The sequence below is a fragment of the Heliconius melpomene genome, chromosome 16 (genome assembly GCF_056956725.1).
Source record: "Heliconius melpomene rosina isolate 202511_hmr_F chromosome 16, ASM5695672v1, whole genome shotgun sequence".
Classification (NCBI taxonomy): domain Eukaryota; kingdom Metazoa; phylum Arthropoda; class Insecta; order Lepidoptera; family Nymphalidae; genus Heliconius; species Heliconius melpomene.
In genome coordinates, this window is record NC_140404.1 from 2905679 (window position 1) to 2929919 (window position 24241).

The 24241-nt window shown below is 32.6% G+C and overlaps 1 protein-coding gene across 1 annotated transcript in view; it reads right to left on the reverse strand.

Moving 5' to 3' along the window:
- The window catches only part of LOC146530685 (interference hedgehog-like), a 51910-nt gene extending 28933 nt beyond the window's left edge, over positions 1-22977 (reverse strand). The window contains exon 1 of the mRNA XM_085199301.1: positions 22831-22977. The gene's annotated coding sequence lies outside the window, so the exon portion shown is untranslated. The remainder of the gene's footprint in view (positions 1-22830) is intronic.
- Positions 22978-24241: the final 1264 nt, after the last annotated feature.

A 24241-nucleotide genomic window follows, 5' to 3' on the forward strand; every position in this document is an offset into this window, starting at 1 on the left:
AATACAATATCCTTTATTGCACAAAAACAAAAAAAATTTACATAATTTATATACAAAAATTAACAAAAACATGTACAATAAGGCGGCCTTATCGCTTGAAGCGATCTCTTCCAGGCAACCTTTAGTTGTTGGAATTGTATAAAAAAGAAGGTGGTGGGTGGTGCATTAAATTATAATATAAGGAATTTAATAACAATAATAATATAAATAAATAAATATATATAACTAATATACACTAAAATACACTAAATAAATAACACATACATATACGTAGATAAATATACATTACTATACATTCAAATAAACATAATAAATAAATAATACATATAGTACACATAGTATTTAAAGATTTGTAAAAAAAATAAATATAGCCAAACAATAAACATTATCAAATAGCCAAATAGCCAAACAATAAACATTATCATTACTATAGGATACTGTATTGAAATGTTTAAAGACATTAAATTAAAGCTATTTGGTTTTATCGATGATGACAAATAAAATTATTTTAAATGGAAAATGCCAACTTAATAATATTATTTTTCAATATATAATGAACTAGTTGGACTCGAACGCGGCTACGCCCGCTTGAACTATACGAATATTTATTAAATATATTTGTGAAATTAATTTCAGTTTTCAATAGAGAGATGCGTTAAGCAAGCTCATTTTGGGTGACGTTTTCTAACAACAACATTCTTTGCAAATCGTTGCTTAGCAACGGTCGCATAGCGACGGTTGTTATTAACATGGCGGAATAAATTGCATGTCAAATTAATAAGTACTTTAATATATTATTATATATCGACAATATTACAAATATGAGAAAAAAAGTATCGTATGTTCATCCCGAGACCCTCAAGTATCTCTGTATGAGTATTTTATCACAATTAAATTAGCGGTTTGGCCCTGATTGCGTAAAAGACAGACAGACAGAGTTACTTTCTAATTTGATAATATAGGTATGGATAGTAAGTTTCTGGACATTACCACACATGACTATAGAGTACCTGTTTTAAATCTCTCGCCCAATATATACGAGTATATATATATATATATATATACTCGTATATATATATATATATATATATATGTATATTTTTTCCTTTCATTAATTCTTATAATCACATATAATATATGTGATGAAAAAATTCCTCACGCTTTTCATATTACATTATATAGAATATTCTATATGATTCTTCTATAAAATTCAATTTCACATATAGCTGTGTATAAGTTATTTCAAAATACAAAAGCCGAAGATAACTTCGACAGAGGGGATTTTAAATTCCGCGTGAAGTTTGTATCTAGACAAGAAATAAGGCGAGAAAAACAAGGCTGGGGCGCAACAGCAGTTGCTCTACGTTCTATATATATAGATGTAAGATGTTAACGTGTCAATTTGTTTAGTTTATATAAAATAATGAAATAATCATATTAATTTTTATTAAAATTGATACAATTTACTGTCGTAAAAATGTTGACAACTGTCTTAGCCTCGTCATACATCGTCAGCCTTAAAAAAATTGTGAACGAAGCGAAGAGAGGGCGAAACCCTAGTTTGAAAAATTAAATGTTTATGTTAAAAAAAGTTATAAAAAAGAAACATAGTGATACTAAGTGAAAAGTAAAAAAGGCTTTTTACGTAACTGAAACCGAGAAAAAGAAAAAACAATACACATTTAGTTGTAAAATAAAACGCGGCCATTAATGCTTCAATTGAGTATATAATATCAAAACAAGTAAAACACGCAACTTAAACCGTAAAACTCGACAGAAACGTATAAAAATCACAAGCTTTTAGTTTCAAATTTAAATTCGCCATATTCAATTTATTTTCGAGCTCCCGATATACTCCGTTCAGCACAATGGAGAGAAGCATTAGGAAATTGAACAATTTATTTCATATGATCCAGCCATTCCGCTCGTAGCATTTACTGAACAAAACCAGCGGCCGATTCGTTGTTTGTACGGAAGTAGTTTTTAATTACTAACTTTTCAGAGCAACTTGTCGGTCCGTTGGACGTGATATGAGTAGATAATAAGGCATTCTATGTTTTCAGGTCATATTTGTTTTTCCAAGCCGGTTTATATTATATAAGGCAATTGTGTTGTAAAGATATAACAGAATTCAAATTCAAATTCATAATATTCTTTATTCAAATAGGCAATTATTATAAGCACTTTTGAATCGTCGAGTTTTTGTTCATATACAAAAAGCTACCACCGGTTCGGAAGGCAGTTCTGCTGAGAAGAGCCGGCAAGAAACTCAACAGTTGCTCTTCTCAAAATCAATGGTACAATCTATTATATTTGCTGGCAGCTATCCTGCATTACATTCAATAGCCATTAATTCCATACATGTTTATCTTCTAGATATTCTTGAACAGTGTAATACGCTTTACTTGTTAGAATTTTTTTTACAGATATTTTAAATTTTTGTAGTGGCAAACTAAGAATACACTGCGGAATTTTATTATATACACGTATACTCAGAATGTAAATATGCGATAGTTAAGAGATCCTTTTCTATTCAATTCATATATTAAGATCCAAATTTATAAATCGCTCTCAAGTTTAAGATCGGTTTTGAGATGCCTTTCTATTCCATAGATATAATTTGTAAATGAAAACAGTATCTCAAGATCGATCTCTGACTTAAGAGCGACTTATAAATATGGGCCTAAGTGGTCTTTTAGGTATTTTTAGGTATAGCTATAACGCTAATATTGAGGCCAGCTTCGCCCTAGAGTCGAGGCAAAAGTACGGCGTTAAGTTCCGCTACTCAAAACGACTCCACCATTCGGCGGAAAGTAGGTTGCAGACTTTCTTTACACTAGGTTCATTCTGGTTTCCTGCTATGTGCGGTGCTATTTAGCTTAACTCTGTATAGAGTTAAGCTAAAAAATGTATATATTTTAATTTTTACATCTATAATATTCCACAAGAAAACAAATACTTCTTTAAATATTACGAATTGATTTGACGGTATTTCATATATGAACGTTTCGAAGAATTTAGATACAATTTGTTAAATGTATACTAGGTAAGCTAGGTATAATTTAAACTTTTAATCTTGTTGGGTTTTTAATTCAAAACTTCAATTAATAATTATAATTAAAAAAAACAAAGCACTCAACCTTCTTGATAAGTCATTTTAATGCCAACATTTACATAGTAATAAATATAAAGCCATTACAAGCCGTGTTTTTGCGAATTTCGGTCAGTCAGCCAAATTAAGTAATTATCAACATGAATGGGTGACGCACACGTCATAGGTTATCGAGGGGAATGTTCTACTGACATTAATGATAAGTGATTACAATTTGAAGTGACATCATACACTTTATGCTTTGGAATTTGGAAATGCATAATAAAATATATTTTTTGCCCAATGAACTCTACCCCCTATTCCCCCTTTTTCGAATTCTGGAGGCATAGCGTTGTGAGAGATGGAACTTAACGTCACCCTTTGCGCATGAGAATCGAACCCATGCGCTACGGCTGGCCTCATAATATTAATATCTATAATATATATCATTTAAATTCCCAAATAAAATATGAAACAAATTGAATACATAAAAATCAAATAAAAGCCAATATAAAATTACATTTTAATAAGCGTGGAATTTCCACACCATTGTACAAAGCACGTGGACTTGAAAGCTAATTGTGTTCTAATCGTCTCCCACTTCGTGCTTCAATAGTCATTCATAAAATAAGCATTTTTAGGGTCCCGCACCTCAATAGGAAAACCGGAACGTTTTTAGGATCACTTTGTGCGTCTGTATTTGTGGCTGTCTGTCAAAACTATATAATTTATAGGTATTTCTCATAAAAAAATCATTAAAAGCTTACAATTGTTGTTCTCATAAAATAAGTACTTACGCCCGCATTCCTAAGTTTGTTAACTTTATAAAAGTGTCGTGCCCTACAATCCTCAAATTTATACGGAACCATCGCTGTGCGAGTCCGTCTCGAACTTGACTAGATTTTTTTAACAAGAGCTCATTGCTTATTATTCAACATTCGGTACAACGTTTTAATAAAGCAATTTAATATTCCAGCCGCGACGTCGGAACCGAACGTAATTCACACTCGTATTGACGTATCCTATCCTCGCTAATCCTAACAGTTTATGTACGACTTACTTTAATACATCCTTGGACTGACTGACTGACTCATTGCCACGTCGGGCACTAGCTATATACGGTGCTATGTTTTTTATTGATCGACAGTGGGACACCAGTCCTAGATCCTTACTCAGCTATGGAATAATTGTATTATAATATATTAGCATACCTTAACATATCTGGATATGCTAAGAGTGCTTTTATGGTCAGTCCTCCAGACGCTAACGACCCTTCTTCAGAAATTCCTTACGTACTAACTCGATAAAATTATTTTGAATATTTAATACTAGCGGACCCGGACGCGGCTACGCCTGCTTGAAATATAAGAATATAATTTCTATAGAAATATAATTTCAATCTAGATGAAATGCTAAAAATGACTACTATATTTATTTTCATAAGGATGAATATCAAAATGACGCGGTAACGAACGCGGTCGCGTAGCGACGACGGTTGTTATTAACATGGCAGAATAAATTGCATGTCAAATTAGAAAGTATTTTAATTTATTAGTACATATTTGTAATGTAATGTTATATAGCCTATAGCACTTCTGAGGAATGCAGCTTTCATACAAAACAAAAACAAAGTAAATCGAACCAGTAGATCTAGAGATCTTAGCGTTCAAACAAACAAACAAACAAACTCTTCCGCTTTACTATATTAGTATAGATTCAACTTACGTCAAATATATCTTACGTCAAATGTCAACGTCAGTTGAATATTTAATTTAACACAATACAGGCACACGAATTCGATTACTGTCATTGCCGGTAATATAAATTAGACAACCAACCATTACATATGTTAAATATTTTTTTAGAAAACATAAAATATTATACATACCTTTGAATATATTTGGCTTATGAAAAGAATAATTAAAATTGATGTTAATAGCTAAATCAAACATCAATCCTTTTATTTACCCAATATTGTAGCTTAATAATCTTCTGCCTCCAGAATTCGACAGAAAATGAGAAATAGAGTTTCTTAACACTAGGTTCCGTCTGCCCTGCTGTGTGCGGGATGCAGCGTGAAGCTGATTTTAATATTCTCATAAATATAAATAATCATCAAAATAGTTTTCCACAATTCAAATTTACACGTTGTCAATAACTAAATATATTAGATACGACGATACAAATACATAATATACTAGTAACAAATGCGCCTGCAATATGCAACAGCGCGAATGCAATATGAAACAATGTTAATAATATGCAAAACAAATCATATAGTAATCAAACAATAGTGCCACGGGCGCAGGACTCGCACTATATAAAATCAAAATTTAATCAAAATATTCTTTATTCGATTAAACCTTTACAAGTACTTTTAAATCGTCAAGTTATACAGAAATGTCAGTATTGTCAGTCCTCCAAGAACCTACCACTGGCTCAGAAGGCAGTTCTGATGAGAAGAACCGGCAAGTCTGACAAGAAACTCTACAGTTGCTCTTGTTGAAATATAGTTGACAATAGACGTTTCCCTAGTGAGCATCAACAGCATTTAATTCCATAAACTATTATTATTATGATAGTCTTGGCTTGCATAGTAAGCTTTGCTAAATAATAAATTTCTCATAATTCAATTATTCTTTAAGTATAAAAAGTTTTTATATTTATAGGAAATGAATAATTGACTACCTTGCTTCATAGCATAATGTGAAGGTAAATAGCTGAAGATAAGTACATACACGAAATTTCAATTCACTAACTACAGCCAACTTATAAATAAAAACTTTCATATAAGAAAATGATAAAAAAAAAACTTTTTCAGATATATTTTTAAGCTCCCATTATAGTATTTTTTATTAAGTAAAATATAAAACAGAACGTATTTTAGAACCAACTATATTAATCGTAAAAGTGGATTTAAAAATGAAATCGTTAACAGCAAACGACCATTGTCGCCACAGACGTTATTTTAACAGCAGTTTCTTTAGACTATAAACTATAAAAAGTTGAAACACTCTTATATTATTATAAAGATATTTTAAATGTACTTTGCATTGGTCGTTAAAAGTATAATAGTTCATTATTATTAACTAATTTCACTGAATTCGTAACTAGGCTATATTTTATAATATATATGTATCTGAATTTAAATACAAATTCATATAACAGGTACAGGAATGAACGATTCACCAGTAAAGCCTCAGATTCACGATGTCTTAATGGTCCAAAAATGCATCCAGGTGGTGCTGATGATATTTCCTTCTGTGGTGATGATAAAAAGAAGATGATGGCACCATTTCGAGTTATTCACGGGAGCATGCTTCATGCTAAGCATACCACACACCAGAGGGAATCTGGAAACATAGTGTTAAGACACTTTTCCCATTAAGCTACTTACGTTCCTCACTTTCCGCCAGATTCTAGAGGTATTGGTGGAACTCAACGCCGCACATCGCTTCGTAACCTTTAAATGAAAAAATAACTTAACGTTCCTTATAAGACATTTTATGAAGACATCCTTTTAATATGTTTTTATAACGACGACGTCTCAAAGATTGTAAGCCCGCATATGCCTTGAGACCAGTAATTATATCTTTATTAAGTTGACATAAAGAGATTGAGAGCATTTTAAATTCTCTTAGGCATAGTAGTCTCATTGTTCTTAATTTCAAAGAACACAGCTTCATTACATTTGACGGTTGACAGACTCTTTAAAGCAGAAATTAAATGATTTTGTTTTATCGAAATCTATACTTACTTATAAAAAAATGGTAACTGATTGGTATCTGTTTACAGAAGATATATGAGAAAAATTAAATATTAAATAAATATTTTTTTGGGGACATTTGACAATGTAATAGAACCCAAATTTAGTTTTTAAATGTTTTGTTTGTTTGTCTGTGCGCTTGTTCACGCTAATCTCAGAAACGGCTTAGCTGATTTAATTGCCATTTTCACAATTGTCTTTTGGCTAAGTCCGCTTAACATATATCATAATGTTTATTTTATTGCAATCGGTTCATAAATAAAGTAAATATTTCAATATAAATAAATGTACGCCATAGTATTGCTACAAAATTGTATATTTTATATATATACATAAAAATTTCTTATATTATTAGATTATGAAAATAATTCAGATGAGAAACAGAAAATAAATAATTATGAAATACATGCGGGCAAACCCGCGGGCGGAGCGCTAGTACTACATAAAAAGGGCTAGACATAACAAGCATAATTGCCTTTGAGAATTATAATAAAATATAACATTTTAGAGCTAAGGTCTTTAAATTATATGTTTTTAAGATGAATAATTTCATAGCTTTAAGTTATAGGTTTCGGTGTAATTAGACATAATTGTACTAAATAAATATTTATTATATAAATATTTCCCGAAATAAAAGTAAAATTGGCCGATATTCTTACATTATTAAGACCAGCCGTGACGCAGGGGCACTAAGTGTGACAGTAAATGCGACTGGTTGTGGGTTCGATCCCGAATAGAGGAAAAGAAATACGTAGTGGATTCCGTTCAAAATACGCTTTGCCTCCAGAATTTGGCGGAGAGAATTAACACTAACTTCCCTCTGCCTATCCTTTGTGTGCTGTGTGCGGAATACAGTGTGAAGCTGATTTTTTTTATTTTTAACATTATTGCAATGTCTTTAAGTAACTTAATGACGACATAAATAATTGTAAGTTATGCCAACTTGTATAAGATACCAAAGCAATTGATCAAATCGACCCGTTGATTGGACAATTGAAAGTTGAAAGCTGAACGTTTAATGACTATTGCAGCTAGCATCGTATGAATATGAATAGATATGAAAATTTAAATTAATAGTAATATAGAAAAAAATACGAAATATAACAGACGACATAATTAAATTTTACTTATTTTTAACCCTTAACTGCTCGCATGGGGTCAAAGCACTTTCGCATATCGAAAAAATGCACTTGCAACGGTTGGAACCTCCCCGCACGCCCGCTAGCCTCTTAATATGCGCTAAAGAATATACTTTATTACCGTTTAGGCCACTGCAGGTGAAGGCTAAGCCTCTGCTCTCCTGAGCCGTGACCCCGTGCGAGTACTTACGTAACTTTTTTGAGAAAGGTAAGCTTTTTATATTCTATTGTTTTTAATTAGATATTGATATAACTTTGAATGAAATATTACAGTGAATGATAATTTCTATCGTTTTACTGGTTTAGAATTATTTTTTTTTGTATTTTTCGTACAAATATGTTATTTACATAGGTCTTTTTTTATTCCTCAGTTATCAAACATTCTTGCGACAACTTGCAACGGAACTTGTTGAAAGTCATTAAAAACGTCGAACCACGCGGCTATTGGAAGTACATGGTTTGGAAACTCCACCTGCTCCACCTACCACTAAACGTGGGCGGTGCTGGGCGTGGGCGTGGGCGGTGCGGTGCATGAAAAAGAGTGACCGAAAAGTATCCACAAAATGCAGTTAAGGCAAAAAGTTTTTGTGTAATGAGCACTTCATTGTTTACTGCCAAAACTGCAATAACGATGATTGCCATAGTTCCTAAATATTCTTGAAATTTTAATGCATGATCTCATGTTGTGCCAAAAATGTTCCTTATTGTAGAAGTTTATATTTTAGTTATTTTTATGCCTTAGAAGATTTTATTTTAAGTTGTGGTTTTTATGTCTTATAGATTAAATAAAGTTATTTCATAATTACTATTTGCTTGTTTCATTAAAAAAAAGGAATCATCAAATTTTATCCATACAAATTGGGGTCACCACGGACCCCGTGCGAGCAGTTAAGCGATTTTCTTCGTGCGAGCAGTTAAGGGTTAAGACAACATTAACTTAATAAAATTAATTGAATATGTTCAATTTAGTTTAATTATAAGAATATTAGAAATTCAATGGTTCGATGGTTGTGTGGGTTCGATTTCTAGTTAATGAATTTTCATGACTTTCTTCTCAATCTCAATACAAAAAATTAAAAAACAGCTGCTTTAGACTTTCGTATCTTAAATACCACTTTATCTATCTTTTAAAAGGAATGTTTTATATTTAAAAAATATTATAAAATATATATTCTTTTTTTGCAAAACATTATAATATTAATTATTTATTTATCTACAATACAATTTACAATTATTAATACGCATTACGTAATTGCTCTCGTTAAACATTTCTCAGTAAAACGATCAATAGTTTACATTACAAATAAATACCACGATCGGTGGCGAGACTACGGAACGTGCCTCCAATCTATTTGTTTCTGTTAACAGTAAGCACAGTGTTACTAAACTTAAATATTAAATTAAACTTGCTAAAATAAGAACCATGATGTATAACATTGTTTACAGTTATTTCTATATCATATATGTATAGCAGAGAGAGGAAACTTAGTGATAAGACACTCCGTTCTGCAGAAACCGCCCAATTTTCGCAGCATTGGTTGTTGACTGGCAGAAACTCAGCACCACGCGTTATCTTGTTACTAGAGCAAAGTATTCAAAATACTCATTCCCCTAAGTGGGAATCGAATCCATAACAGTCGTGTTTACAGTCAGATCCTGTAATATTCCGTCAGAACGACCATAATTTATATTAATTATACCTAATAAATGTCTTTAGGATTTAGACCATTGTGGCGCATTCAACAAGTTTCTTGTTCGAGCGAAGAACAGAGAACGAAGTGTCTGGACACTTGGTTCTCTCTGTATTTTGTGCGAAAAAAAAAACAAAAACTTCTATCTTCTTTAAACGCCAGATTATTTACTTAACTAATGTATATATGGAAACCTATAAATAGAAATATCTGTATTGTATCAAAAAGTAAACGATACATTTTTTTTATAATAAAGCAGGCACAAATACGTTCTAGGACATATAATAACAGCAATTTTAAAACGATCCCCAAGATAGAACTATTTCCATCAAAACTAGTCCATAGAAAACTATTTGATCTAACAATAAATTCAACTGAAGACAGCACTTGTAGCGGAACCAATCATCGATTAACTCGTAACCTGAATACCCGGAACCGGAGACCGATGAAATGAGTGTCTAGTGTCCCGAAATAAACCCTGGAAATTGTATTATTGATTTAGAAATAGATTTAGTAACAGGATAGCCAGAGGGACCCTAGTGTTAAGACATAAAAATATTAAAAATGTCATTTCTTCGAGTAGTAATCGAACCCACAACCTATCACGCTTTTACCCCTGCGCCACAATTGGTCTCGCAAGGATATTGCGAATAGACAGAGGGAGGCGTTGAGTTACGTCATTTCACAAGCAATGTCTCGTTTGAGTGTGGAAAGTGAAGAATGGATTTTCTTGACATTAGATTTCCTCTGATCTTTGGAAAACTGGAAAATGCAGGTGTAATGTAATACGCAACGACCATAAAAAGATTTAGATAAAGATTTTTACTTAAAGTGCTATACCTGTAAGCTGATAACTACTTACTACTTACTCTATGTTTATGGGTTCGAATTCCATCAATATTAAAAATAGTTACAAATGAAAATTTTCTCATAGTATAACAAAAAAAAAGGTTTAATAAGAACAGCACTAATAACACTATAAACGAGTTTCCAATTAATCACTACGTCACCTTGGATACAATTGTAATTTCATCACCTTCGAACACAATACCACGAGAGCACTCCAATAATTTGCAATTGGAGGTGAAGCCCTTTGTATAGGCAAAACTGGGTGAGCCGTGGAAATACCACTATTTTCAATAAATTATATATTTATTTGCTCTTAATAAGTGAGGGTAAATACGGTTCACATTTTTATTTCTTAGTATGAGTTTATTATTAAAATGGTGGTTGATTTTATAAAATCAACTGATAATTCGTGCTATTTGAATTTTATTATGATTTAGTAACTGAAAGAAGCCGTCTTGGCGCAGCGGCACATGTCTGTGTTTGATTACGAACGAAATGGTTGTGTGGGTTCGATTTCCAGTTGGGATAATTAATGAATTTTCATGTCTTTGTTCTTGTAACAAGATAAAGTACAGTGTTAAGCTCCACATCTCCTCCTCCTTAAGCGGATAGAATATTTTAAGCATTAGGTTGCCTCTACCTACCGTGCTATATGCGAAATATCTCTTATTGCCTAATACAAGCTGCTACCAAAACAAGCAACAAGTAAAAAAATTGTAAAATACATAAAATTGAAAATAATAGTTTAAGTAAGTTTAACAAAATATTTATTATTTTCCATAAAGATATAATATGTATATGTAAAATAATATAGGTATTACATAAGTACTGAAAAACAATACACAGCCAATAACGCGTTCTTAACGCCTTTACTACTGTGTCCAACGAGTCAATAAAAGCTAAGCTAGCTGGACTTAAAAGCTGCTTACGAGGAATCAAGTACGTGATACAATGTAAACAACACTAGAAAAGCATACGGAACTCTGTTCCTAGTGATAATTACATTTACATAGCCACCATCACTAGTTGAATAGACTTGTAGTATGTCAGCCGTAAAAGTAATGTTTAAATATATTTACATATTCAATTGGGTAAAGTCTGCTTGTGTTTGCTGTGACAAATTATATATTATTAATTTTATTGTTTGTAATAATGTTAACTTGGCATCTTTTCCTTTATTTATGAAAGAATCGAAAAACGAAATATATTGCTAAGTTAATATATATAAACAATTAGGACTTTTATACACTTTTATTTCAATAACTGTGATATATCATTACATTTCTACTATAAATCTTTGCAAATACTGTCTAAACGTCTAAACAGACTTTAGCTAAAATTAATATTTACAAAAGTTATCATTATCGGTTAGTTTAAATACTAAACTATTAATTTCATTTAAAACCAAATATTGTTATGAAATAAGTTAATTTTAAACACGGCGGTTAGCCCGAGCCACACTTTTATAGTTAAAGTTGAGCTAATTTTGTTGAGGAAGCGACAGAAAATACCGCAGTCTGTAACAATGAACACGTATTTTAAATTTTACGTGCCTTTACTCACTTGCCACCGACTGGCCTTTCAAATGCAGAATATAACAGATGAAAAATTTCTAGGAAACTTCATATCGACCATTGTGAGCAACGTCGACTGGTGCTGAGTTATTGGAAAATTGCGATGTTAAATAAATTTTATTTTCCGCTGCATTCATAGTGTTCTGAAACAACGTAACTTGTGTACAAGATTTATGTGCATGCACATAAATCTTGAGGCCAGTCGTGCAGGGGCACAAGTATGTGCTAAACGTGACAGGTTGTGAGTTCGATTTCCCACTCGAAGAAATGTTAGGAGGAGGAGGGAATATTTAATATTTTCATTTCTTCGTCTTGGATCTTTTACGCACCAAATTCGTAAATTTTCATCGTTCTACACTCACTTATTTTTACATATTTTTGTAATACTTATTAAAAAAGGCAGCAAAAAAATATTCAAGGGCTCTAACTCGCCCTTAATATACAGCCTGCTTCCATACAAGAGACAGGATTTTCTTGATATTTTTAAAACAATTTGTATGTGTTAATATAATAATTTGTTGTTTGTATGTGTATCCGACTCACACTTGGCCAATTTTATTTAACATATATTGATATAAGTATTATATATGACATCAAACTTGCTACATTTCAAATAAAAAGTTAAAAACAACATGACACTAAGAATGTCCGTCAACGATATCAGATTTCTGTTTTATCTAGATCTACTAATTAAATTCTTGGTATACGTACGCCATACCATAGCATAGTACCATGTGGCTTGTGTAAGCTTCTCTTTTACTTGTAGCTTTTAACCTTTATTGAATCAAGTCGTAGTGCTGTAAGAGTATTTACTCCGACTGCCTTACGAGTATGATAATTGAGTAAAAAGGCACAGGTTAATGGTGAAACTCAACGTCACACTTTGTCTTCTTACCAAAGCGAAGAAATGAAAATAATACATTCCCCCTAACGGGAATCGAACACACAACTGTCGCGTTGCGCCGCTGCGCCACGACAGGCTTATATTATTTTATAATTTTTAAATAAAAAATGCTAATAAATAACATGGAAACAGCTTCAAAACACTAAAAATCAAATCGAACTGAATCTTTCGAATACATTATTAGTGTGCACATAAATATAGATTAAATATATTAAACATATCTACTCAGACCTTTAACATAAAGTGGCATATTTTCAAAATTCATTTAATTAATATTTAAATAAATTATTGCAGAAATGAATAAAATCTTCAATTTATGTTTAAAACGTTCAACCAGTTATCTATACGAGTATATTAAAACTAGCTTCTAAGCATTTATACTAAAAAATTTAAATGTATTAATATTTAAAATACATAATTTATATGATGAGTAAATTGAATTTAATGTGAAAATTATTGAGATAACCTTACAACTACTCGCTCCGATCGCGGCTGCATTTTTAAATTGAATCGATTGAATCTGGGTATAAATTAAAAACCTCAATTGGAATGCGTCGACACTATTCACGTTTCAAAACATACCTATTCGTATTAATTGAACTTCACACGTTACTGCCAATCAGGTGAGTTTATGAGCTTTAGGGTTTGTACACACTATCAACATTCTAAATCAAAAACTGTATTTAAAAGAACCTGGTGTAGAGACACTCCGTTCTCCATTTTCCACCGAATTTTGGCGACACTGCATATTCAATGGTGGAACTCAACGACACCAGAGTGAAAATATGAAAATATTAATTATTTCATTTTCTCGAATGGGAATCCAATCCACAACCCACGTATTTATATTTTTTTCTTACTTATTTCTTTAGTATGTATCAAAACTAAAGCTTCGAAAGCTGCACGTGTGAATGGTACTTAAGCACGTGCTGAAAAAAACATCGCTAATATTAGAACGTATGGCACAATTTCGACTCTACGTGTATAAGCGGAAGACTTGCTAGTTCCCGTTTCACGGTGGCCTTTTAAAACGAGGAAAAGTCAAAGTGGCTGGATCTGAATGGGGAGAAGTGCTTAATGATGGCCTGATCTACGTGGTGGGTCGGGAAATGATGTTTTTTTTTATCATTATAAAAACTAGATGTATATCATCCTCCTTTCCAAGTTTAATGTTAATATAATGTCAATTTAATAACGTTACATAGTTATTTACTTAGTATTTACTTACTTTAGCCGCCACTTCGATATCTTATTACTAATATATAATAACCATTTTTCTAATACACACGATTAATCTATATATATAAAATCGAAAGGTCACTCACTCATCACGAAATCTCAGAAACTACAAGTGTTAGGAATCTGAAATTTTGCATAGGAGTTACTTATAGGACGTAGGTGCTCGCTAAGACGGGAATTTGTAATATTCGACTTCTAAAGGGTTGTTTTTGGGGTTGAAAGTTTGTATGAAACTTCTTTACTAATGACATTTGTCTTTGTCATTCTTTACTAAATGCTAGGAGTCTCAAATTTTGCATAGACGTCACTAGGACGTAGTCATGGAGACAAAAATTAATAATAACATAGTATACGCGGGTGTAACCGCGAGCGGGCCGCTAGTATTATATATTACGAAGAAAAAAGTTAAATTTCAATCGCATTTCGACCTCATATTTTTTTTAGTTATTCAACGAGGGCCGTTTGTGCTTAATTTACTGTAACATCAACATGGAACCTTTGGCGTATTTTGGAAACTTTTGGTTAATATCCCTTAAACTGTGTACTACATATACTGTGTATATGTTATATATGTTTACATATATAATACATGCTGTATCCGAATATAGCAAGGTAGCCAGAGGGAACCTATGCTAAAGGCATTCCGTTCCCCAATAAACGACTGGCCTCTAAACTGAACTGAAAAATACTAGATATTTAATAAATTATTGGAAAACGTGTACTAGTTTCAAACGAATGCCGCGAGCGCAACAATGAAGAGAATAAAGCCAAATTGTTAACTAATGTATACTCGTAGGTGTTAATTAATATTTCCGCATGTTGAATCCAATAACATGTTGAATGAGCCTACTAATATATGCCATATTATAATATATGTACATGTTTGTGGCCTGATTGCAAATTACTTTGATTTGTATAATATATATTAGTTGCTATTATAATTTTAAATAAAAAAAACTAAGGTTTAGGTTAAATGCGAGTCGGATTCCCCCACCGAGGCTCTTTTGCCTTCAGAATTGTACGAGTATGTATCTCAATGGGAGTATAACTTATAAAAGTTTACAAATTTAGCGAACTTACAACAAAAGCGAAGAAATGGAAATATAAATGAAAAGAAGTTAGTGATACTTCTTTCACATATGACATTGACGTCTCTTAAAAACTAAGAAGAAAAATATAATTTAATATTTAATTAATTCGAACTGGTGAAAAAATAGCTTTAAATGTTGTTTCTCTTTTCAGGTGAGTTTGTGATAGATTAAGGTTAAAGAATATTTGTAAAACTGTGAACATTTATTTACGTAATAAATCTCTTTTCAGAGCAACTCAATTCTAGTTATAGTTTTACTGTTCACCCTAATATCCAAGGATAATTATAACACACATTATATAAATTTAAATAAATATGTCATTTCCTCGAGTGGGAATCGAACCCACAACCAATCGATTTTACTGTCACACTTTGAGCCCCTGCGCCACGACTGGCTTCGAAAATAAGCTTCAAAGAGCTTTAAAGGAAACCTTACAGCAATATTATTCTGAGGCAGTATATTTTTATATTATAATATAATATACTACAAAAATACCGCTATACCTCGTATATCTTTATCCGCAGGTGCAGTACGAACAGGTAACAAGGATTACCATAGTAATTTATCGGCTGTTCCCAGTTATTACCAGATTAATTGAAATATACGACGCCATAGCACACAATTAGCAACAAGCATTTCAACAATTACCATCGATTCAATTAATTTGTATATATTATTTTTAGTATGGAGTTGACTTTTGGTCAGTTCGATTTTGTAATTCGGATTTAATGTTTGATACATTGTGGTTATAAAATAGATAAATTTATATCTAAGTAAATTACAGTTAAGATATTTAAAAAATTGTATGCATTTTTAATAGACATTACAATAAAAAATAATAAAGTATACTTGGGTCAAAAATATATTTTTTATTTTTTTTAAATTCACATTGTATCTCCCGCACATAGCAAGAGTAGGCAGATTAAACCTGGGAACCTAGTGTTAAGACACTGTGTTCCCCTATTCACGAGGAATCTAGAGGCATTGCATGTTAAGTGACGAAACTCACATCCACGCTTTGCCTCGTTAGTAGAGCGAGAGCGAGATTAAACATTTGATTTTCTCGAATGGAAATCGAATTCCAACCTGTCACGTTTACATTCACACGCATGTGCCCCTACACCACGATTGGCCACATTAAATTTAATAAATTTTATATTAATAATAATAGGTTTTATATAGAAAATATAATATAATATATATGGAACCTATAAAATAAATCCAACAAATGTGAATGTCGACATCATAAAACCTGTAATCGGTAATCGGCGCTAAGTAATTACTTTATTGTAAATACGACACCACGCCAGCATAAATTAGCTATATTTAACATCGGGTAACGGCTTTTAGTGTTTCTTTTATTATGATTGTTCAAAAAAAATCAGCTTCACGCTGTATCCCGCACACAGCAGGGTAGACAGAGGGAACCTAGTGTTAACTCCATTCCCCACTTTCTGCCGAATTCTGGAGGCATTGCGCGTTGAGTGGCAGAGCTCAGCGCCGCACTTTGACACCAGAGCGAAGAAACGAAAATATAAACGTAAATTAATATTTCACTTCCTCGAGTGGGCATCGAACCCACAACCGTCGCGTTACAGTCACACCCTTGTGCCGCTAATAGTGGCATTATGATTGATGGCACGCGAAATTAAAATATTTGCTATTTACTTAACGTTTGTGTACTCTTTGATTATACAGTTAGTTATATGATACCTATAATATGTGTTATTTTTTATCAGTATGTATATATTTGTTTTTTAACATATTAAATATTCTTTTAATATCTAGAACTATGTCAGTTCAGAAAAGATTGAACCTGATGGTAGTTGGTTCAATAATAACACAGCAGAAATTATATAATTAAAGCGACGTTAAGCTCTACCATTCAATACGAAATGCCTCCAGAATTCAATTGAAAGTGGAGAACGAAAGTATCTTAATGGGAACGGAGTGTTTTAACACTAGATTGCCAGGTTCCTGCTACCCTGCTATATCAGAAATAAACTTAAAAACACAAATAATAAATTAATAAAATTTAAAGCGACGTACGAAAATCTTGCCTATGTCCCAGAAATCACGTAGGCGATCGTTTATCACGAGAAATAGTTTGCACAATCTTCACATATATACATATATTATATTGAACTAGTACTTATATTATACACACAATTATTAGCAAAACAATGGCACATCTGTATTTACAATAAGATATGACCCTAATACAAATTTACGTACAATTTACGTACAAGTTACGTACAATTTACGTACAATTTACATAAGTTACGTACAAGTTACGTACAATTTACGTACAAGTAGGTACCTAACTATACGCTATTAGAACTACTGAAGTGTTAATCGAGTGACGAAAATGTATATTAAACAGCATTGAACTGGAAATGACTTTGATATCCTCTCCAATAATAATTAAGTCTAGTTCTAGTGAAGGTAACGTGAATTGTAATTCTTAAATTTATAAAGACAATGTAGCTGGGACATGCTCCAAACAATGTGCTTATTTTTAGAATGTTTTAATATCCATGATATTAGGCCATCGTGACGCAGGTGCTTGTCTCTTTAATGCGACAGTTATGGGCTCGATTCCCACTCAGGGGAATTAATTTTTATTCAATAATATTGGCGGCGCTAAACACCACCATTGAAAAGGCAATGCCACCAGAATTCAACGGGAAATGGATAACGGAGTGTCTTAACGTTATGTTGCCTTAGCCTACCCTGATATACCCTGATATTCCTAATTCAAAAGTGCTTATAATAAGTTTATTTGAATAAAGAATATTTTGAATTTGAATTTGAATATATAGGGAATACAGCGTAAAGCTGATTTTTTTAAATATTTTTTTTGTTTTATTAATGATGCTAAAAGAAAAACCGTGAACAATTTTATTTGAATAAGCTTTACGATTCAATGTGTGTTTTTATTAAAAAAAAATAAAATTCATAAATATCAACATCAGAGTGTAAAAAGACATCATCTTCTATCTATATATATATAAAATCGAAAGGTCACTCACTCATCACGAAATCTCAGAAACTACAAGTGCTAGGAATCTCAAATTTTGCATAGGAGTTGCTTATAGGATGTGGTGCTCGCTAAGACGGGAATTTGCAATATTCGATTTCTAAGGGGTTATTTTTGGGGTTGAAAAATTGTATAACTTCGTTACTACAAATGCTAGGAGTCTCAAATTTTGTATGGACTTCACTTATAGGACGAAGGTACTAATGGAGACAGAAATAATAACGTAGTTCACGCAGGCGAAGCCGCGGACGGGCCGCTAGTCTATATATATAAAAGGACTTGTCCTCACTGACTGAGGTAAGACGCACGCACAGCCGTAACCGCTGATGATAGAAACGTGAAATTTGGACAGATGTTTACTTTCGTAATCTGGACATCCACTAAGAAGGGATTTTGAAAAATTTTAACCCTAAAGGGGTGAAATAGGGGTTGAAAGTTTGTATGGAAAAAAATTTAAATCGGCATCGATTTTTATGAAATTTGAAATTTTGATTTTTAAAAGCATTTAATTGAATACGTGTTTCATCGTTTTCTAGAATTCTCTCCCTAAGGGTGCAAATAAGGGGTTGAAAGTTTGTATGGAAACATCTTTAAAACGCCACCGATTATTATAAAATTTGAAATTTAGACTCTTAAAAATATTTAATTGAACATGTGTTTCATGGTTTTTTAGAACTCACCCCCTAAATACGCAAGCGAAGCTGCGCGCGTCCGCTAGTACCTAATATATAAAATTTATTACAAAAATACATCTCTCAAATAGTAACCGCTACAAATATTTTTGACGTTCATTAAAAGATATTGTGCAATTATAAAGCTACGTATGCGGTCAATGACGTGAGATCGAGGCGGTGGTCCACGGAACATGTTCAATTTAGCTGATCATCGACATATAGATTATTCGGATAACTTGTTCCGGATTATTCGCTTACGTAATCTCTATCCGCGTGGAGTTTGTTCTTTTATCTTATTTATAGTCTTCAAGTATCTTTTTCTAGAAATAAACTTAAAATTAAAACACTAAGAGTGCTAGAAATTAAGAAATGAAAATAACAACTAAATTGTCTAAAGATTGATGCTGTTAGCCTTTATGATTTTTACAGGGACGCCAGTTAAAAGTAGGAAAGAGGATTTCTATCCCTGAGAAATTGCAAGCAAGGATCGGCTTGCGGCCATCAATCGGACTAGCATCTAGTTCATCATTTTCTAACCTATTAGGAAATAAGTATATATACCTTCTAGCTGTGATGGTGGTAGTTCATAGAAGAAAATATATTTTATAAAAATATATTTTAATTAGTAATTCCCAACTTTTCAATTACGCAACTGTGCCCATAGACCTTGTTTAATATAACAAATTTACTTTTTATTTCAATATAAGATGGTAAAATTCCAATTTGGGCATGCAAAGCATTTTGCACGATGCCCAATTGTTAAGCAGAATTGTTTTGATCGATCAGTCAAACCTATACACGGAATATTCGACAGTGTTTACCAAACAATAGAGACCACAATAGCGTTCGTCAATAACCGTTACTGAAACGTTTGTGTACTACACTTTGGTAATTTATCGCCTGGACGCGTTCCGAAAATGGTTTGAAAACAAAAGAATAGCTGGACGGTGTCAGCGTCCGTGCAGCATTCCGCAGTGAGTGTTCGCTAAATCGACTGACGATTAAAATTGTATTATTTAACGATACATATTACATGTGGTGTTAACAAGGAAATATGTACATTTCTCTCACTTGTTAGGGTTCCGTACCTCAATAGGTGAAACAGAACCCTTGTAGAAGCACTTTGATGTGTGTCTGTCCGTCTGTCAAGACTGACAAGAGAAGAGACAAGATTGACAAGAGAAGAGAAGACAAGACTGACAAGAGAAGAGAAGACTAGACTGACAAGAGAAGAGAAGACAGAGATAAAATTAATATCAAACATTCAGATCTATGATCTCTAGCGATAATTTCACAGGTGTACTTAAACACCTGTGAAATTACCAGTGCCTTATTTCTGTAGTTATTCTTCTTACCCTGCAAAACATGAAGGATGCGTACTTATAAAAAATGTTAAGAATCTTGATTCTTTTATCACATGCATAAACCGGCTCCTCGGAAACATGGAGATCGGATTGCATGGTTCTTCTTTCGTATGAAAGCTGATATTATATAATAGAATTGGCCACTATATTGGCGTTTTATTATAGTATATTCAAGACTGTATGGAGACCGTCGTGGCGTAGAGGCTCAGCGTGTGACTGTAAGCGCGACAGGTTGTGGATTCAATTTTCACTTGAGGAAATTCAATATTTAATTCATTTCTTCGCTCTGGTGTCGAAGCATAAGTGAGATTGAGAGTGAGAATTCGCCAGAAAATGAAGAACGGAAGCAAGCAAGCTAGATATAGATTATATACTAAAAAAACTTATCAATACATTTATCAAGCGTATCTTTCCATTTTAATTATAACTGACTTAGATTAATTATAGGCGAGCTTTGTTTGAGGGGGACCGCTGCTTAACGATGTGCGACTTGCGGAGTTGGCTGGCACGAATCTAAGTCGACGAAACAAATTGATCATTCATATAGATTAAATATCCTTGTAAAATCATGTAGCTGTAATGTTACAAAAATATTAGTGTTAAGAAACTCCATTCCCCATTTTGCCTCGCCCCACTTTGCCCTCGACACCAGATCGAAAAAATGAAAATATTAAAAATAGCATTTCCTCAAAGGGGAATCAAACCTACAAACCTATTGCGTTTATATCCCAACTTTGTGATCCTACTGACAATATATGTATCTAGTTTTAATATTTGTAGTCGCCGAGCCCTCATAGCTCCTCAGGCCTTTCTGTCAGAGCGAGGTCGGCTTAAAAGATAACAATAAACAATGCATCTTATACCTTATCCCGTCATCGTTCTACCCCGCATACTTGTCTAACTGGTATTACTTGAATACTATACTATACTATACGTTTTATGCTATTCTACTACATTTAAGTTTTAGAAAAAAAACTTTAAATTTCTTTTTAAATTTCCTTTTTCTGGTAACGAGGCAAGCAATGCCTCAGGATTCACCGGGTAGGAAACGGAAGTGTCGTAATGGGAACACTGGGTTCCCAAATTCCCTGCCTACCCTGCTAGGCCAACTGCTGTAACTATACTGTCTAATTCGTCGCACACGTCACTAAAATAATTAAATCAGCTGTACAAACAACCAAGTATAATACTGTCTGTCAATATTGGATTGTCTTTTTGTAACAAGGTCGACAATTGTTTTGTACACAAATTAAAAACTCCGTTCTTGAACTTGATACAACGTACGCTTACAATTGACTTTAATTAGGTGATATACGTTCATATTACATTAAATATACAGATAGTGTCGCTTTTAAGTAGATATAGTACGCTTAGGGTTCCATACGTTAAAAGGAGAAAAATGAACGGACCCTTATAGGATCTCTTTGTTGTCCGTGTGTTCGTCTGCCAAGACCATTTATCTCGAGATCTCGTGGAGGTATTAGGCTGAAATGAATATCATATACTGAGGTATACAGCCCCTGGGAGCACAGAAAAAAAATTAAATCAACTAAGATACGATCAGCCTTTATAATCGTTTTTGCTGCATTTTATATGGAATTCACTGCGTTATATGAAACCTGAGAGTTTAAATTAAAGAATATTCCCTGGGATCAACAATTTGGCACGAAGGGAGAACTTTAATGCAAATAAAGAAAAAACTTTCGGGGAATTTCACGTAGACCTACAATTAAAAAATTTGACAAGAAGTGAGAACTTGCAGATAGCTTGTAAATAAAGGAAAAAAAGAAATTTAATTTACAGAAAACCATTACAAATTTATAATAATAGTACAATAGTAGTTTCGTAGAAAATAAGTGTAGACGATCGATAACTCAATATGTCAACTTTTAGAAGTTGTACTTCTCGTTGAACTACAATCCTAAAACTGATACGGAACCCTCCTTAGGTGAGTCTAACTCACTCTTAAGCAATATTTTATTATAAATTAACATATAAAGAAAAATAAGCTTAAGAAGTTTGGACATAACGCGATAGATCCAAAGTTCCGCAAAACCGATATGGTTCAAAAAATCTTGGTACTATCCAATGTTTCTCTGACAGACAGACAGACCAAAAACAAAAGAATAAAAATAGAGTTCTTTTTAAAAAAAAAACAGATTCATACGACGTAAAAATATAAACAAAAACATAACAATACAAACTTATTTATAACTATTACGTTTATCGTTAAGGGTTAATGCTCAGATTGAAATGCAACCCGAAGCCGACCTGCACTCGTAACAATCGATCAAGGGCGTTATTTTATTGATCCACTAGTTTCGGGCATGCAAGGTGCGCCAGAGACGACCACGATGCACTACATTCCTCCAAGAGGGACGGGAGGGATTATTAACCTCCCAACTCACCTTTTCCCGTCGTAACACTGAAAAATAGTAAACACTTAACACATGTTTTTGTCACAACTTCAACTGTTTTCAAACACACACGACCAAATCTTTTGTTTTACATCCCTTCCGTATTATACTACCGAAATACACGAGCGTGTTTCTAGAGTTTACAGAACAAACTGGATCTGGTGGATCGGCTTGTTCGTCCGGCGCGGAATGCTATTGTTTTTGTCTCTGTCACACATATGCCATTATTATCGTTGTCTCTCTCGTTTAGAAAGGCGCCAATGCGCGGGCGCCGACTTCTTCCTCTGGGATGAGATTCAACAAAACAAAAGCTCTATTGAAACAAGTTACTGGTAATGCCTCAGGTGGTTAAGAACTGTGATCTTGATTTTACTACAAATGAGCAAATACAATGATTTTTCAACTATAATAAACAATTATACTTCTCACATAAGATGTTTATTTTAGATAATAACATGTGTTGCTTATATTAATTAGGCGTTAATAACTAAAAGTAAGTTAATAATAATATTTTTATAATAAAAAAAATGTTGGACAAGAGCTTTTCAAGCTGTCTCTTTAAAGCGTCAGCGCGCGGAGGCGTACATCAGTCCACACTTCGTATTTATTTTAATAACGACCCGAACTCCGAATTCCTTTCCTCTTAAAACGTTTAACTTGTTATTTAATTCTATCTTCACTGTTTTGAATTTACATATTTTTTTGTAGCTACAGTTTTGATAATTCCAAATATGTATTTTTTTTATCGGAGGGTAGGCAGAGGGAACCTAGTTTTAACACACTCTGACCCCTATTTTCTGCTGAATTCTGGAGATATTGCAGTTAGTACGTACTACATATATCTACTCGTATGTATATAAATAAACATTTTAAAGCAATAAACTTTGATATTTTTATTATAATTTATTCATCATGTATATCATAAACACTGATAAAGAAAAAAAACATCTACATTTATAATGGCAGTCCATCTCAAAACCGGTGTACTCATATGTTTCGCGTAATAACTCGTGTTTGAATCAGAGTTGTTCACTTTTAAAAGAATTTTGATTGCTTTCAATGGAAAACCGAGTGTAATATAAATCGTTTTGGTAATGTTTTACATGAGTTGTGTCTTGTAAATCATATTTAAGAAACAGCAGTTTAATAGATTAATGTATGATTAAATAATAAAACTATTGAATACAGAAAATTTTCATTCAAAAAAGTTGTTTATTTATAACATGAAATTAAATTAAATCACACATCGCTGTATCCCGCACACAGCAGGTAGGCAGAGGGAACCTAATATTAAGAAACACCGTTCCTCATTTTTATTTTAACATTAGCAAAGAAAAAATAAAAGTATCAAGTAATAAAATACTTTTAAAAAATAAGACCCTAACAAAATAACCAGAAAGAG